General features: G+C 49.5%; 2 long non-coding RNA genes across 8 annotated transcripts in view; one reads left to right on the top strand and one right to left on the bottom strand.

The window, feature by feature from the left end:
- Positions 1–6,666, bottom strand: part of LOC135978654 (uncharacterized) — a 9,993-nt gene extending 3,327 nt beyond the window's left edge. The window contains exons 1-2 of the long non-coding RNA XR_010596038.1: positions 6,432–6,666; positions 2,541–2,643 (exon numbers count right to left, since the gene is read on the bottom strand). This is a non-coding gene — a long non-coding RNA (uncharacterized LOC135978654). The remainder of the gene's footprint in view (positions 1–2,540; positions 2,644–6,431) is intronic.
- The window catches only part of LOC135978651 (uncharacterized), a 22,527-nt gene continuing 12,788 nt past the window's right edge, over positions 6,662–16,400 (top strand). For 4 of the 7 annotated variants that reach the window (XR_010596033.1, XR_010596030.1, XR_010596032.1 and 1 more), the window contains exons 1-4: positions 6,662–6,798; positions 9,768–11,750; positions 15,607–15,756; positions 16,136–16,221. This is a non-coding gene — a long non-coding RNA (uncharacterized LOC135978651). Of the gene's footprint in view, positions 6,799–9,767; positions 11,751–15,606; positions 15,757–15,833; positions 15,972–16,135; positions 16,222–16,400 lie in introns of all 7 variants that reach the window. The other 3 variants (XR_010596036.1, XR_010596034.1, XR_010596035.1) reach the window with 1 other exon arrangement.

The following is a 16,400-nucleotide window of genomic DNA, read 5'->3' as shown; positions in this document are numbered from 1 at the left end:
AGCCCCAGCTGCCAGGCTCGTGACTCCTCGCCAGGTAGGGCTCTTAGGGTCCATGGCTCCAGGACAGCCCACCAGGTGTGCTACCGTGGAGCTAGGTCTTGTAAGGCTCCAAGGATCTCCAGCTTTGGGGCAGCCTACAAGGCTGCTTTAGAGCTCAGTGGAGATCAGCAATGCCATTTCACACAGAATTTCAAAATTTTTGAATATGATTCCAAATCAGAATGAAATCTGATTTTGAAATAGCAAAATCCTCTATAAAATAGAATTACCGTTCTCCCCCCAGCTCTTTCCGACCGTGGTACTAGTGGGGCCTTGTAATGAATGCAACCCTGTTTTACCGCTTCCCCCATCTTTCCCCCTGTTATCTTTCTCCTTTCATCTCCGTGGAAAGAAATATTTCCCTTTCCTATATTCTTCCGGGGTGTGTGTGTGTGTGTGTGTGTGTGTGTTCACTCTGGGGGGTTTGGAACAGTTGCCCCAGGGGTAAAAGGATCTTTCCCTGCTGCATTCCTGAGCGGCCCTTTTCTTGGTCAGAGGTGCCTGTCTACTGGGATTATTATCGCTAAAGATTCAAACACACATACAAACCCTATATATTCTGTTTCTTCAGGGGGAATAAAGAACAGAATTTCCATGTAACTCTAGAATGCTTTAAAGTTTAAGGTACTGGGTTATGACCTTTGGTCTCTTGTAGATAGAATTGTAAAATTACAAGCTCTTTATTTTTGTGTACTATAAAACACATCCCTATAATTAAATCAAGGTTGAAAGTGCTTTGCCTAGAAGATTAATTTAAACCTCTATGGATAAAAAGAAGAACCTCCAGGACTCAATATACTGATGTGTAGATAGCACCTCAGCACATTTCAGTGTGCGGGTCATTTCCTTTCTGATGCCTGTGCAGGGGATGTCTCTTTACACTAGAAGCTTTTGCTGTATCTTTTGGCTATATTGGCCCAGCTCCTCCAAGGTACATAGCCATTATGGGAGTGAAGGGCCCAAACATCTTTGAGGATGTGGGTCGCTATCTCCTGGTTTCTCTTTCCTGTCAATGGAGTCGGGCTGTGCAAATGGGAAGTCACTGCCTAAGGCTGGGAGTGGCCCAACTCCTCCCTGGGCTGGTGGTGGGCTCTGCCAAAGAGTCTGGGATGGCTCCGCGCTGCTGGGGACGAGGGAAGCCATGGTGGGCTTGGTGCTAAAGCCTGAGCAGCAGGGATGGGGCCAAGCTTGGCACAGTGGGGAAGCAGGGGCAGGCAGGCTCTGTGCACTGCTGAGGGACAGCAGGGGATGGTTTGGTTCCCCCTGCCCCGTAGGAAGAGGCCAGGGCAGGCTCAGTGCGGGGGCTGCCATGGGAAGCCTGACAGGTGAGATCCGCCCCTCGCACCTCTGGAGGCAGCTCTGTGCATCGCTGCCCTGCCGCCATGGCACCAGGACTCCAAAACTTAGTCGCAGACACAAGGGCTGGACGGAGCCCACAGGGGGCTCCACCAGGGGGCGGGGCTCAGACTGGGCGGTAATTGGTTCAAGAGGGAGGGCGTTCGGTGTGAGAGAGAGGCTGAGTCAGCTCAAGACTGAGGCGAGACTTCAGGTTAGAGGACGGCGAGCGCCGACTGTGAGGTGGGCCCGAGAGAACCTCTGAGGTGGCATGATCCGGGGGCGGGGCTTAGGAGCAGAGGGCCACATGCCCAGGCGGGGGCCCTGGTCTTTGAAATTCTGACACTACTCCAGGCCCTCAGGGAAAGGGGGGCTCAATGGGGAGAAGCGGCACTAGGAGCTGCCCACAGCCAGTAGAACCCCGCTACCCCGGGAACATCAGAATGGTTGGGACCAGATGAAGCAAGCACCTCAGAGGCGGGGGGCTCGGTCCAGGCTTCCACATGGCGGCATGAGAGGGACTGCGGCTGAGGCTAAAAGCGGTGCAGGCACCGTGAGGAGGGCGGATGGGAAGCAGCGACAGGCACTGCCTGAGAAAGAGGAGCGGGTGGCCGGTTGTGAGTTGGCAGGAGGGGCAAAGCAGAGGCTGGAGCGCCGCGATGAGATATGTATGTAAGAAGGGTAATCCAGATAAGGTGGTCTGGACCAAGCAGTGGCAGAGGGGTCTCTGTGCTCTGAAAGAGGCTCTGGTCAAGGGCTCGGTGCTGGTAAAGCAGGACTTTGACAAGCTCTTTCTGGTGTTCACTGACGCTTCAGAAGAGGGCTGGGGGTGGTGCCAATGCAGATTGACGGAAAGGGGGAGAGACATCCCATCGGGTATGTGAGCAGAAAGCTGCTGCCCCAGAAGCAGAACTCTCCAGCCATAGAAAAGGAATGCCTGGCCAGGGCGGCTGGGCCTTAAAAAGCTGCAGCCATATCGCTTTGGGCGGCTTTCCGCCAGGCCAGAGGGGGGCGCCCGCCGATGGCCGCCAGGCCAGAGGGGGGTGCCCGCCGATGGCCGGTTTCCGAAAGATGGTGCTCAGCTAGTGAGGGTCTAATTCTGCCCGAAGAAACATAACATTTTCATGCTGTGACGTTCTGTACCTCCACCACTCTGGCCGACTTACCAGACCCCCCAGATAGCCATGGCTGCAATGTTTCCCATTCTCCGGTTACTTTCTGTGGGTGTTGGAGATGTGTATTCCCCACCAGGGTGAAGTTCAGGGGAAGCTGTTGAGGAGAGAGGGAAATAAGTAGTGTGAATACTAGGACAGGCTAAGGTGACAAAATAAACACAGGGTAATGGGAGGGGAGCCAAATCACCTTTTTCAGGAAACCTGTACAGTAACAGCTACTCAACCCCCCCCCACTCTGCCCACGGCCCCACCCGCCCCCATCCCCTAAGCTCCCACCCCCGCCCCGCCTCTTGCCGCCCCCGCTGCTCCCCAGGTCCTGCCCTCACCCCTTCCCCAACCCCCGCCCTGCCTTTTCCCACCCCACCCCCTCCTCACCTCGTCTGACCCCCTTCTGTCCCCTCCTCCAAGTGTGCCTCATCCCTGCTCCTCTTTCTGCCTCCCAGCGCCTCCTGCACGCCGTGGAACAGCTGATTGTGGCGGGTGGGAGGCACTGGGAGGGAGGGAGGGAGCTGGCTGCCGGTGGGTGCTAAGCACCCACTAATTTTTTTCAGTTGGCGCTCCAGCCCTGGAGCCCCCAAGGGGTTGGCACCTATGGTAACAGCAATTCAGGGGTCTGGAACAATTTTTATAGTGGGGATGCTGAAAGCCATTGAACAACACTGTAAACCCCATGTATGATGGAAACCGTGCATTCGCTTGCTAATATCACTTCATGCTGGGCACCCCAGTGCCCCTAGTTCCAGCTCCCCTGCAGCATATATGAAAACGGCTAGTCTCTTGCTTGAGGAAAGTTAGTTACAAATTGCTCAGAGCCTGCTGCAGAGGATTCGTGCAGGGATAGAGCCATCTGCACGGGACTCTTACTTGTGCCACATGGAAGTGAGATGAGGTGCCTGGAGTAAGATGCTTTTGCACATACTTCTCTTGGGTTGTTCTTCGTACAGTTATGATCCACGTGGGGGGCCTTTAGCGAGCATGCACACATTGGGCTGGGACAGTGCTAGTACAGCTCTAGTGGGCGTAGCTTGCAATATCAGTGGCACAAAAATTACGTTGTGTGGAAACACCTTGTGTTCTGTACAGAAACCAGAGCCTCATCTCTTTCTAGGATGAAAGCTGGAGACAAACCTGTCACTATTTCCTCCTGCCTACCAATGGTAGGATAAAGGCAAGCTTAAGTGGGGATCTAGTAGTAGCGTATTCCTCCCTTTTTATTCCCCTAAGGTTGGCTTTCCCACAGGAAGGCCTAAAATCCTAGATGATAGAAATCGCCCAATGGCTTCTTAAGGAAATGAATTCATTTGTTATATGTAGCCCAGCTTAAAAACAGTGTGATGGAATGATTGGCGGGAGGTTCCCCTCTGCACCATAGGGGTAATGATTTAGTTAGACTTTGAAGAAGAACGTGTATGGCTCCCACATGCTCTGTTACTGCCATGTACCACCAGAGAGGGGGATACATCTTGGAGGTTGTGAACCAATCTGTTTATAATCCTTGACTTGTTTATACAGTCTATTGTTTTTGGTTGTTGTTTTTTGCTCTCATTTTAATGTAATTGTGTTTTGTCAATATAACCTGTAGGTTTCCACTCCACCAAGGAATGAAAGAAGGCAGAGAGACTTGAGCAGGAAAGAACTCCTACTACCGATAGGCACAGCTACTGAAAAAACCCTGCACCATAAGAAAGGATAGGCATTTGTTGTAAGAGTTAACTCCTTGTACGTGCCTCTAAACCAGCAGGTCCCAAGTTGAGGTTTATGTATCGGTGGTGGCACATGGAGGACCTGATGGTGGTCTTCAGTGAGCAGGCAGATCTCACGTTCCTAGTACTGAAATTACTGTCAATATGTTCCTAGTACTACTTTTCTTTGGAAGCATTTGCTGTACCTGCCACGAAGGTGTTACCTGATCTCGAAGAGGTGAGGAAATGGTCCATAGAACAATTTTTGTAAGATTAGGCCCACATCAGAACTGTTTTAGAACCCCAGAGGAAAGACAAGCAAAGGCTTCTGCAGTGGCGCCATCTGTTGACTTTGAATGTACAGAGGCTCCTATTAGCAACTCCGTATTTTCGGTTGCATTATGAAAGGGATTGCCAGTGGGGAATATGTTCCTGTTTTTTCTCTAAAGGGAGATTGACAATCATTGTGAGAACTCACACCCAATTTGTTTTTATACTATTGGAACATTTAACGTAGTGGCTGTTTGACTTCTTTTAAAAACTTTTAAATAAGAAATCTCCAGTTTTAGTGTCTGGCTTAAATTTGTCCTAGGCAGTGCTAGCAACTCTTCAGAATACTGTCTACGTACCCAGATTTGGTAGAGAGGTAGATCCTCACTAGGTCTGGTCTAAGGGCTAGTTTTGTTTTGTTTTTCAAATCGTTTTAAATTATTGGGTTTAGGGTAACTTTTAGTCATTATTCACATTACAACTGCAATTTTGACGCACTGTGCTCATAAAACTGGCTGTTGGTGGAACATGCAGTCCATGAGCACACAAGCTTGATTTTAGGCCGGTAGGGGGAGGGCAAAAGGGGTAGCCCCCATAGGCGCAGACTCTAGTGGCGCTGGTGGGTGCTCAAGCCCCCTCTACCCCCAGCCCTGGCCCGACTCCACCCCTGCTCCGCCTCTCCTATCCCCATTCCAGTAGTAACTGATTGATGTATTCCACCAAATGGGGAGCTGCATTTTAGAGGTGACAAAGAGAAACTTTGATAATCCTAATACAAAATGGCCTCTTCCTGCTCTCATTATTCACATGTAATTTTGTTTGTGGTGTATGCCCAAGAATGAATTGGATCTGGGTGCACACAAAGGTAATGGGATCAGGCGGTGGGGGCACAAAGCTGATAAGAGTGCATGCGAGCACAAACTTAATAGTGGGGGCAGTGCTAGTAAGTGTATTGTGCGTAGGTGTTGGATACATACAAACCTGATTTGATTTGGGTGGGGGGAGAGGGTATGTGAATGCACATAAACCTGATGGATGGGGTATGGACAGGCTAATTACAAACTAACAATTGATATGTATTAAGGGATGCATGCACTCTTGCTTAGTGGGGGAAAGGGCACCAATCTAGCCTCTTCCAATACAACCGTCTACTACACCAAACATCCAAATGGCCAAGGTTTTCTGGGGAAAAATAACCTGGTAAAAAGTAGAATAGGAAAAGGTGGCAGAGTTCAGGTGTGGCGTGGGGTCTGTTTGAATGGAAAGGCTAATTATCATTCAGTAACTATGATTTTTAATATGGAATTATTGTGAACTGGGACACTGATTCATCAATGTATTTAAGCATGTTCCTGATTGGAGCACTAACAGCAGTGGGATGGCTCACATACTTTAAGTTAGTCACGTGCATAAGTACTCTCTGGAATTGGGGTTTTAAGGCTGAACAATTACAGGGCTTTTCTCTTCTCCTTTTTTCTTTTTGGTTCAATAGGTATTTAATTCAACTCATTATTGCTATAGGTTGCCATTTTATATAAAATAATTATTTATTGATCAGAAACAAATGCCTACAGTAATTACATAAATAGGAACAATAAATAAATGACTGACCTAAAGATCCTGTTACAAATGGCGTAAAATGATCTGAAACGATTGTCACAGTGCACAGATAGAATAAATAGTAACAGCTTTTAAAATTCCACCGCATCTCATTTTAAATCCTGTATAAAATATTACTTGATTTTGATGAGTACTTCTAAAAATGTTGGTATTTAAATTTCTAAACTTCTTTGTGAGTTTGTCCTAGATTTGAAAACCCCATCATTCCACCACATGGATTCTCCTGCTAGCACTGAGGCTGAAGTGCTTGTCTCTTATGAAAGAAATTGGTCTCTCTTCACTTTCAGCCTGGGAAACTATAGGTCCTTACCATGGGCGTGCGCACGGGGTGGGCCCGGGCACACACCCTAATGCCCATGGGCCGGATCCGGATCTGGCCCCTCGGGGCTTTGCATCCGGCCCGCGGGATTTGCCCCCCGTGGTGCCGCAGGCCCCGCGCTGCTTTCCGAAGCAGCCATCAGGGCAGCATGTCTCTGAGGGTAAGGGGTTGCTCTAGGCACCGCCTCCCGAAGCTCCCATTGGCCGGGAACGGGGAACTGCGGCCAATGGGAGCTTCAGGGGAGGTACCTGGAGGCGTGGCAAGGGCAGCGTGCAGAGCCCTGTGCTGCCCCGCCCCTCCCCTCCCCCGGGAGCGGCCCGGCATGGGGCCCTGGCAGGCAGGGAGCGCGCCGCTGCGGGTAAGCCCGAACCTCTCCTGCACCCCCTCTCCCTGCCCTGAGCCCCCGGCCTGCACCCCGTTGAGCCGGGCTCCCCCTCCCCAGGGCTGGGCTGGCTGCTTTAACAGCCCCATGTGCTCCCTGGCAGCCTCCCACCCGGCAGCACCAACACAGCCGCTTAAGGCGGCCCGCGGGGGTGCTGCCCCAGCTCCCCGCCCCAAGGCAGCTGCCCCCCTCCAGCGCCCAGGGTCCCAAACCCGCCTGCGGCTCCCCGCGCTGGCCAGGGGCCCGGGCACCACCCGGGGGGTCAGGCCGCCCCTGAGCCCAGCCCACCTTAAGTGGGGCCTGGGAGCCAGCAGGCCCGGGGCAGGGGGCGAGCCCGGCCCACAGGCCCCCTCCCGCAGCCCGGCTGCGAGCTCCGCTCCCCGGCGCTGTTCGGGGACTCCGGCCCGGCACCCTCGGGCTTGAGTCCAGCCCTGGGAGCAGCCCGGCGCCCTGCGATCCACCCTGGCTGCCTCTGCCCGGCCTGGCCCCAAGCGCCCAGCCCGGCCCCCTCTGCCCGGCCCTCGAGCCTGCCTGCCAGGGCGGGGGAGCCCAGATCCCCAGCCCCGGGCCTGCCTGCAAACAGCCTACCCTCCTGCACCCCAACTCCCTCTCCTGAGCCCCCTGCCTGCACCTCTCACCCCAACTCCCTGCCCTGAACCCCCTGCCTGCACCCTGTACCCCTCCTGCATCCCAACTCCCTGTCCTGAGCCCCCTGCCTGCACCTCTCACCCAACCCCCCTGCCCTGAGCTCCCAACCCCTTGTCCTGAGCCCCCTGCCTGCACCTCTCACCCCAACCCCCTGCCCTGAGCTCCCAACCCCCTGCCCTGAGCCCCCTGCCTGCACCTCTCACCCCAACCCCCTGCCCTGAACCCCCTGCCTGCACCCTGTACCCCTCCTGCATCCCAACTCCCTGCCCTGAGCCCCCTGCCTGCATCTCTCTCCCCAACCCCCTGTCCTGAGCCCCCTTCCTGCACCTTGCCCCCCAACCCCTGCCCCACAACTCCCTGCCCTGAGCCCCCGGCCTGCACCTTGCCCCGCAACCCCCTGCCCTGAGCCCCCTCCTGCCCCCAACCCGCTGCCCTGAACCCCCTGCCTGCACCCTGTACCCCTCCTGCATCCCAACTCCCTGCCCTGAGTCCCCTGACTGCACCTCTCACCCCAACCCCCTGCCCTGAGCTCCCAACCCCCTGTCCAGAGCCCCCTTCCTGCACCTTGCCCCCCAACCCCTGCCCCACAACTCCCTGCCCTGAGCCCCCTGCCTGCACCTTGCCCCCCAACCCCCTGCCCTGAGCCCCCTCCTGCCCCCAACCCCCTGCCGTGAGCCCCCTGCCTGCACCCTGTACCCCTCCTGCACCCCAACTCCCTGTCCTGAGCCCCCTGCCGCACCTCTCCTGCATCCCAACTCCCTGTCCTAAACCCCCTGCCACACCCTGGCCCCCAATCCCTTGCCCTGAGCCCCCTCCTGCACTCCGCACCCCTCCTGTACCCCAAGCCCCTTCCCTGAGCCCCCTCATACATCCCACACCCTCCTCTGTCCCAATCCCTTGCCCTGAGCCCCTTCCTGCACACTGCACCCCTCCTGAACCCCTGCCCTGAGCCCCCTGCCGCACTCCGCCCCCTCTTGCACCTCAACCCCCTTCCCTGAGCCCCCTCATACATCCCACACCCTCCTCTGTCCCAATCCCTTGCCCTGAGCCCCTTCCTGCACACTGCACCCCTCCTGAACCCCTGCCCTGAGCCCCCTGCCGCACTCCGCCCCCTCTTGCACCTCAACCCCCTTCCCTGAGCCCCCTCATACATCCCACACCCCCTCCTCTGCCCCCCAATCCCTTGCCCTGAGCCCCTTCCCGCACACAGCACCCCCTCCCACACCCAGCCGTTTATGATGTTCGCCTTTCAAAAAAAAAAAAAATTCCCTGGGTGCACACCCTAATGCAATGTGCTGCGCACGCCTATGGTCCTTACCTCCTGGTCAGAGAGTCCCATTTTCCATCACTGCAACCAAACATGTCTCCGCATGCCCAACTTGCTGATGAGTCTGTGTTGGAATATCTGAATGGAACTCTCACCTCAGGTCGTTTCAGAGAGATTTTTGCAAAAGCAGCAGGAAGATTTCCCAGATTGCCACCTTGCCGTTCCCCTTCAGAGACACTCGAGGCTTGAAAACCCTTGGGGCCACCTGAAATCTCTCCTTCGTTCTGACATTAGAGGAAAATTATGCACATCTTTTTTCTTGCAAAGTTTTTTCCAGTTCATATTTGTTATGCTGTTATACTGTGCTTAAGCTGCCTGTTACAATTCAGACATGAGATTTTGATCAGAGAAGAGTTGAACCACAGAAATATATAGCAAACACATTATGTCAACAATGTTTAAGGTTTAACCCTTTCTTAATTTTCTTGTAACTTTTTTGCATCGATATCCTTCATTTTGCAATTTAAACTTTGAGTAAATCAACAGAGTATTATCACATAAATTGTAATATGGACAGTTGGAATTTCATTATGGAGTGAAAAGAACAGGAGTACTTGTGGCACCTTAGAGACTAAGAATGCTCTAATAAATTTGTTAGTCTCTAAGGTGCCACAAGTACTCCTGTTCTTTTTGCAGATACAGACTAACACGGCTGCTACTCTGAAACCTGCCATTGTGGAGTGAGTGTATTGCATAATACAAGGTCAAGCATTTTGGAGCCTTAGAAATCACTGTGGGAAAAATCAGTAGAGAGGAGGGAATCCACTGCACGATACAATTTCCTCCAACTGTTTTAAGCTCTGTAGTCACTGCATCCTCAGCTGGAATGAAATGAGAGTTGGTTGAAACACAAAGGGAAAAATAAATGTTTCCCTTTATTAACGGCAATACATGAAATGAAAATATCTTTCTACACCTCATCATCTTACAAGTCTTATGCTCAGTTCACATATTTTATAAATGTCTCTAGGAAACTTCTCAAGCTCCGCTATATGATGAGGACAGAGTGAATGTATCGCATAACACGTCAAGCGTTCTGGAGTGTTAGAAGTCACCGTGGGAAGAATCAGCAGAGAGGAGGGATTCCACTGCATCCTTCTGTTTTAACCTCAGTAGTTGCAGCAGCCGGAGCTGAAATGAAATAGGGAATGGTTGAAATACAAAGGGAAAAAATATAATTTTCATTGAATTGATCTCAATAAATTAAATGAAAATATCTCTTCCACACATAAGCTCGCAAGTCATTTAGTATGTTCATTTTTTTTTTTTAAAGTCTCTAGGAAGCTTCTCAAACCTTGAAATACTAGAAATAGTTCTCATGAGGACAGATGAATGAATAGCAACCCTGATCATAATAGAAACACACTACATATGTAGAAGTCAGAGTACTTTAGGGGTGGAGGGGAAGTACACCTCTACCCCGATATAAGGCGACCCGTTATAACAGGAATTCGGATATAACACGGTAAAGCAGCGCTCTGGGGGGCGGGGCTGCGCGCTCCGGCGGATCGGCGCATCAGCGTGTCTGGCTTCGACACGCTGCTCTGAGCGGTGTGTTAAAGGTGCTGGGCCGGGGCCGAGGGGTTGGATAAGGGGCAGAGGGTCAGGGGACAGGGAGTGGGGGGTTTGGATGGTTCAGAGGCTCTGGGGGGCGGGGCAGTCGGGGGATGGGGAATGGGGGCGTTGGATAGGCCGTGGGAGTCCTAGGGGTGATTAGGGACAGGGGGGTCTCTGGAGGAAAGGTTTAGGCCCCTCAAAAATATTGGCAAATCTCAACTTTAACCATTTCCTCCAATTTAGACGGCACATTTAAAATGTAGACAGCACAAACCGTCGGTCTCTTCCTTCTGTGAAACTATAGGAGAGAGTGTGCTCTGAGAAAATGAAACCTTAACTAATTGTTATTTCCCGATCTTAATATTCCTACCGGAGCTGAGGAATAGATGTAGTTGAAAGGTGTGAATATCATGTCCTGTTGATCACTCCAAGTAGCTGACAGTAGTGAAAAATTGAGAATAAATCATAAAACAGGATGAGCAATTAGGATAATAAAACATGCTAGAGAGGTACCCACATGGATGACTATGATTTCCAATGTGGTCAGAAGGAGGTTATGCAGAGAAGTCACATTAGGTATTTTTTTACCAAGTGTGTCCCTGGGATGAAAGAATTCAAATATTTTTTTAAAAATTGAAATTCAGTGTTCACCACTTTTGCTGGTTCCTTCTCTTTTAACATTTGCCTTCCCCTTTGCTTGGGCAGGGGAATTCTTCTGGTTTGTTTAATTCTCTTCCCTTCCTGTGGTCACGTTTCATTTTCTGGATCTCAAGCCCTAGCGCAGACTGTTGTGCTGGAGTTTCCATCATTGCAGAGAAATGTGTTTTAATTCAACAAGAAAAGAAAAATCACACGAAGAAACCATGAAAACATTTTTCTGCACATTAATTTGGTTAGAGTCTCCCAAGTTTTCCTGCACTTTTATAAGAAATTTGAGATTTTTGCTTCAAATTTTTGAAAGACACACTGCAAAGCAGAGAAAACAGACTTAGCAGAGCCCCCAGACTGTCCTGGGCTATGCTCCCCATTCTCCCATGATTTTCCAGCGGTGTTGGGCATCTGTATTCCACACCAGGGTGAAATCCCAGGGGAAGATGTTGCGGGGTACTGAAAGCAAATGAACAAAACTGCAAACCCAGTATACGATGAGACCATGTTTCGGTGGCTCTTATTACTTAAAGCTTCACACCCCCAGCACCCATTGTTCCAGCCTGGGGCAGCCCTGGCAGGGTGGCTGTAATGGAACCACGCTGATCGGGACCAGAAGGCAGGTCTCACAAAGCCCTAGAAGTGATGCGGACACTCAGGCGCTTTGTGTGGAAAGATTTTGTGTTCCGTGCAGAAGTCATCGGGTCATCTATTTCTATGATGAAAGCCTGCTAGTGGGATGATAAAGGTGAGCTTAAGTGGGGATGTATTGGTGGTGTTTTCCTCCCCTTTTATCTACCTGTGGCTGGCTTTCCCACAGGAAGACCTAAAGTCATAGATGATGGATAACCTCAAATGGCTCTTAAGTAGATGAAAAGATTCTTCCACATAGCACAGCTTAAAAACAGTGTGATGGAATGATTGTCAGGAGGTTCTCCTCTGCACTATAGGCGTAATGAAGACGTTAGACTTTGAGGAAGAGTTTGTATGGCTCCCAGGTGCAATAGGACCAGGTCAAGGCCCCTCTCCAGCCACTCCCCATAATTGAGGTTCCATTTCAGCATGTAGGTGTAGATAGTCTGGGTCGTTTCCCTAAGAAGACACCCAGAGGAAAGCTGTACAAACCGACTTGCTTGGCTGCAAGGCCAGAGGCGGTATCGACGGTGGCCGCAAGTTTCATAAAGATGTGTTCAGCTATTGAGGGTCTAATCCTCCCAGAAGAAATGTAACATTTTCATGGTGTGATGTTCTGTACCTCCACCACTCAGGCAGTGCAGCTCCCCCGTCCCACTCTTAGAGCCATAACTGAGTCCCACATGTATATATTTGTTATAACATTGCATTGGCCAGGGAGCATCACTTTATATTGCACATGCTACATTGTACGTGTACATTATACATACAATCATATTTCCTTTTGTAAAGATGTAACCACCTTATGTAAAATTGAGCAAAATGCTTAAAACAGTTCAAGCGCATTATGAGAGGAAAATATACACACTGAAAATGTGTTGCGGTTACTCAAGTATTTCCCAGGCCTATCTCCTTCAGTCCTGCATCTCAGGATAGAAGATACTGTAGACCGGCTATAAGCTGTACAAAGGGAGACTGTCTCTACAATGTAAAAAGGTGAAGTGGTCTAAGACATACTTGCTTTTCTTGGGCAAGACCTCATGAAATCAGATTACCCATCCTTCCGTTTTGCTCAGTTTTGCTGTGGAAAAGAATGAAAGCCGGCACCTCCTAGAGTAGGAAACCTCCCAAACATTTTTTTGCCAAACATTTTAGAAACTAGTCAACCACTATATTAAGTCACACATGCTGCCCTATCCTCTGTTTATATACCAGACCAGAATACAAGCAGAATAGCGGTACTGTGCTGAGAGCAGGGTGTGTGCTGGGAAGTCTCTATGCCCTTGAACTCTTGTCGTGCCTTTCTTTGCAACAGAATGGAGGGCTGCGGGTGTAGCCACTAGACGGCTCTGTGCTGTAGTAGGTGACAACCAATGGATGAGGTGTATAGGAACCCCATTTGTCTCTACCACTAGAGCACCACTGCAGCTATTCCTTGGCAACCCAGCAGGCTGAGGGGCAAAACAGTCCACCCAAAGCCAGATTGTTGAGCTTTGATGAGAGGTGGCCCCATTTGGTCCCATGTGTTCTGTGTTTCTCGCCTCATTTTCTTGCTAAGCGAGAGACGGATTTTTCCTGTGGTGGTTTCTTTTCACAATTTTTAGTGTCTTTTTTCTTCGCGTTCATCCCTGTATATTTATACAAGGCACCCAGTTTACTGTTCCACCATTTCTGTTTTGGGGAGGATGTTTTCTCCATTCTACTAGACACTGTTCTCTTTATTGTCCTGACACCAATATAAAAACTGTTTCACCAAGCTAGAGGTTTTATAAAATGCCAAACGCTGTTGGGCTGTCCAGTCTAGAAATACCTTTTAGAAAATAACAGATCTTCCCACTAGGTCTAAATAATTATCTTCTATATTTCCCTTACTCCTACTGTTCATCTAACAATTATGGCACCGTAACAAATGTCATGGCCTATTTCCCACATCATTTCTCCTCCTTTTCCTCTCTCTCTCGGTCTCTGTCAAGCTTGCCTGTACTTTTCCTTTTATGGATAGCTTCATCTCCCTGTTAGACCAAAACTGTGTTAGATAACCAGTAAGGGCCATCAACTAAACCCCTTTAATCCTAATTTCTCTTGAGGGGCTTTCCAACCTCGGGGAACTTTTTGGCTAAAAGAAAAGCTCATCTCGGCCTATATTCGTCTGAACTTCTGACAACGTGGCAACCCTTCCGCACAACTCCTTTCACAAAAGACCAATTTCATATTTAGTGGGGTGATTGTTTTCGGTTACTTGACTGTGGGTTCACGCTGGTGATGGTCAAATGCGCAGATAATTGCAGCATCAATGCAACTGACATTTGGAAAATAATCAAATGTTCAACTAGCTTTTATGTTGACATTTTCTGACTTTCAAAAACATAGACTAAATATGCAAGTCAGAATGCATCAGTTCTCCCCAGGTATAAATCTGTGTGGTATAAATCTGCTCCTTGAACATCTGTCTGATACTTCTTTGTATAATGTATGAGGAAATGCAAGTGCACTGATATGACACACAGGATCACAACTAGGGTGACCAGACGGCAAATGTGAAAAATCGGGACAGGGAGTGGGGGGGTAATAGGAACCTATATAAGAAAAAGACCCCAAATTCGGGACTGTCCCTATAAAATCGGGACAGCTGGTCACCCTAATCACAACACAGACTGACGTACAAGCAGAAGGACATAAATAGACAAGACCGAGGTGCTATAGTTGTTACCTAAACACAAAATCTTACACAAGGTGAAGAACCGCCAAGCTATGGGAAAGGTGATTCCACGTCTCAGGAAGGATGTTTTTCATGCTCATACTCACAGAGTAAAACATACTCTTCGGTCTAGATTTGTTTTCATTTCAGGTCAAGGAAAAACATCAAAGAAAGGGCTTAACCCTAAGAGACACTAACCACTTCCTGCAAGGTCCTGATCACCCTGAACTCCCACTGAACTAGTGGGTGCTGAGCACTTCTCAGAATTGGGCCCAAAGACTGAACAAAGAGAAATTTTCCATGACCGAGAAAACAGAGTGACTGTAACATGCTGCATCTTAAGGACAAGATGGCAGCTGCATTAGGCAGGGAGAAAAATCTACTTTTAAAAGTGTAATCTTTAGAAAACAGCCTTTAATTGATATTGCTACGTGTAGAAAGACTAGTTAGACATAATAGGCAAGATTCTGTCACCCCTACTCACACTGAGTAATACCTCACTCTACTAACTACTGATTTCAATGGGGCTTGCTTGTGGGGTATTGTACTAGTCAACATAAGGGGGAGAGAATCTGGCCCAACATGAGACCAATGGGCAGATCCTCAGCTCATGGAATGCAGCATGGCACCATTGGCTGGCCCAATAGCATGAAAAGAAAACAGATAACCCAGAGTAGAAGTCAGTTACAGTGATTGGTGTAAGAGGATCAGAGCCAAAGCCTGACAATAATTTTTTTATATATATATATGGAAAGAGAGAGATCAACTCTCAGAGCTCATCCAGAGCTCTGAGATAATAATAGAGAGCCTCTGACTAAGCCAGCCCTGATTACAGAATGGGCCCCACCTGAGAGAAATTAGGTGATCCCAGGTTTAACTACTGAGTGGGCCCAGCTGAGGAAGGGCTGGAGGAAAGAGAATGCAGAGAGTCAAAAGGTGCCTGCAGGGGCTTGAGTGAGCACCCAGGGGACAGATTGGGAGACCGAGAAGGGAAGGAAAGAGGTGAGGAAGGAAATGGTGCATGGAAAACTGCACTATGGGTAGAGGATTTGACTTGGTTGTGCAGTCCAGGGCCCTGGGCTGTAACCCAGAATTGAGACTGAGATTGGGACTGGATTCCCCTACCAGCCCTCAGCAAGTGGTGTACAAGGGTAGCTGAGCCCAGTAAGGGGGCTGCAGTCTGAATGTGACCTTGCTGAAGAAGAGCTGTGGAGAGGCTGGAAGCTTTTGATTTCTATGAAGAGAGTTTAGAACTTTAGTCTGTTCCTTCCAGGGTCAGCCATCCACACTAAAGACTGTGCCCTGGCTGGAGGGGTGAGTTATCTAAAAGAAACCACCACAGCCCCAGAGTGACTGTTGACAAGGGCTGCTACCCCACAAGGATACCGTGATGCCATGCCTGGCCATGAGGCAGTGCAGGGTGGTGAGTAAACCCTGTTACAATGCTTTTTCTTAAATTCCTTTAATTGCAGCGTGTCTGAAACAACTACACTTTTGTAGTTTTCCTTGTCTGCTCTCTCTTTTCCTACCCCTCACGGCAAGCACTGTATCTCAGCCCTAGTCTACATCCAGCTGATGACAGCACCTTTGGTGAACAGTAAATGACTGACTGACTGACCTTGGCCACTTCTATATTGCGTGAGTACATGTGCTGCTAGACCCCTCTCTGCAGAAGGGATTCTTTCAACAGCAAGTTAACATGAAGTGATTTACTTTGTCCATATTGGATACACGGTTCAGGGGGTGGGGGAACAACTCCAGGTTGCACGTGCTTTTGAAATGTTTACTTCCCTATTCCGTAGGTCCTTTGGAAGAAATGTCATACAAAATGAACTCAAAGATTGCCTACTTGGAACTTCTTCTTTTTTGGATGGGATAAGTATTGCTGGTAAGTCATATAAATAATTGTGCTGCTAACCTTTGAATTTACTTAGCTCCTGGCCTAGCCCAAATTTGGTTGTAGGTTGTCTTTGTTTGTTTTAATTCTACATAAATTGTGCTGCCTTGGAACAATAAATAAACTCCACACTAGAAAAGGCCCATTCTGTGCATTAAGGGCTGGCTTCC

The sequence above is a fragment of the Chrysemys picta genome, unplaced genomic scaffold, assembly GCF_011386835.1.
Source record: "Chrysemys picta bellii isolate R12L10 unplaced genomic scaffold, ASM1138683v2 scaf359, whole genome shotgun sequence".
Classification (NCBI taxonomy): Eukaryota; Metazoa; Chordata; order Testudines; family Emydidae; genus Chrysemys; species Chrysemys picta.
Note: the sequence above shows the minus strand (reverse complement) of the source record. Positions and strands in the feature narration are given on the sequence as shown.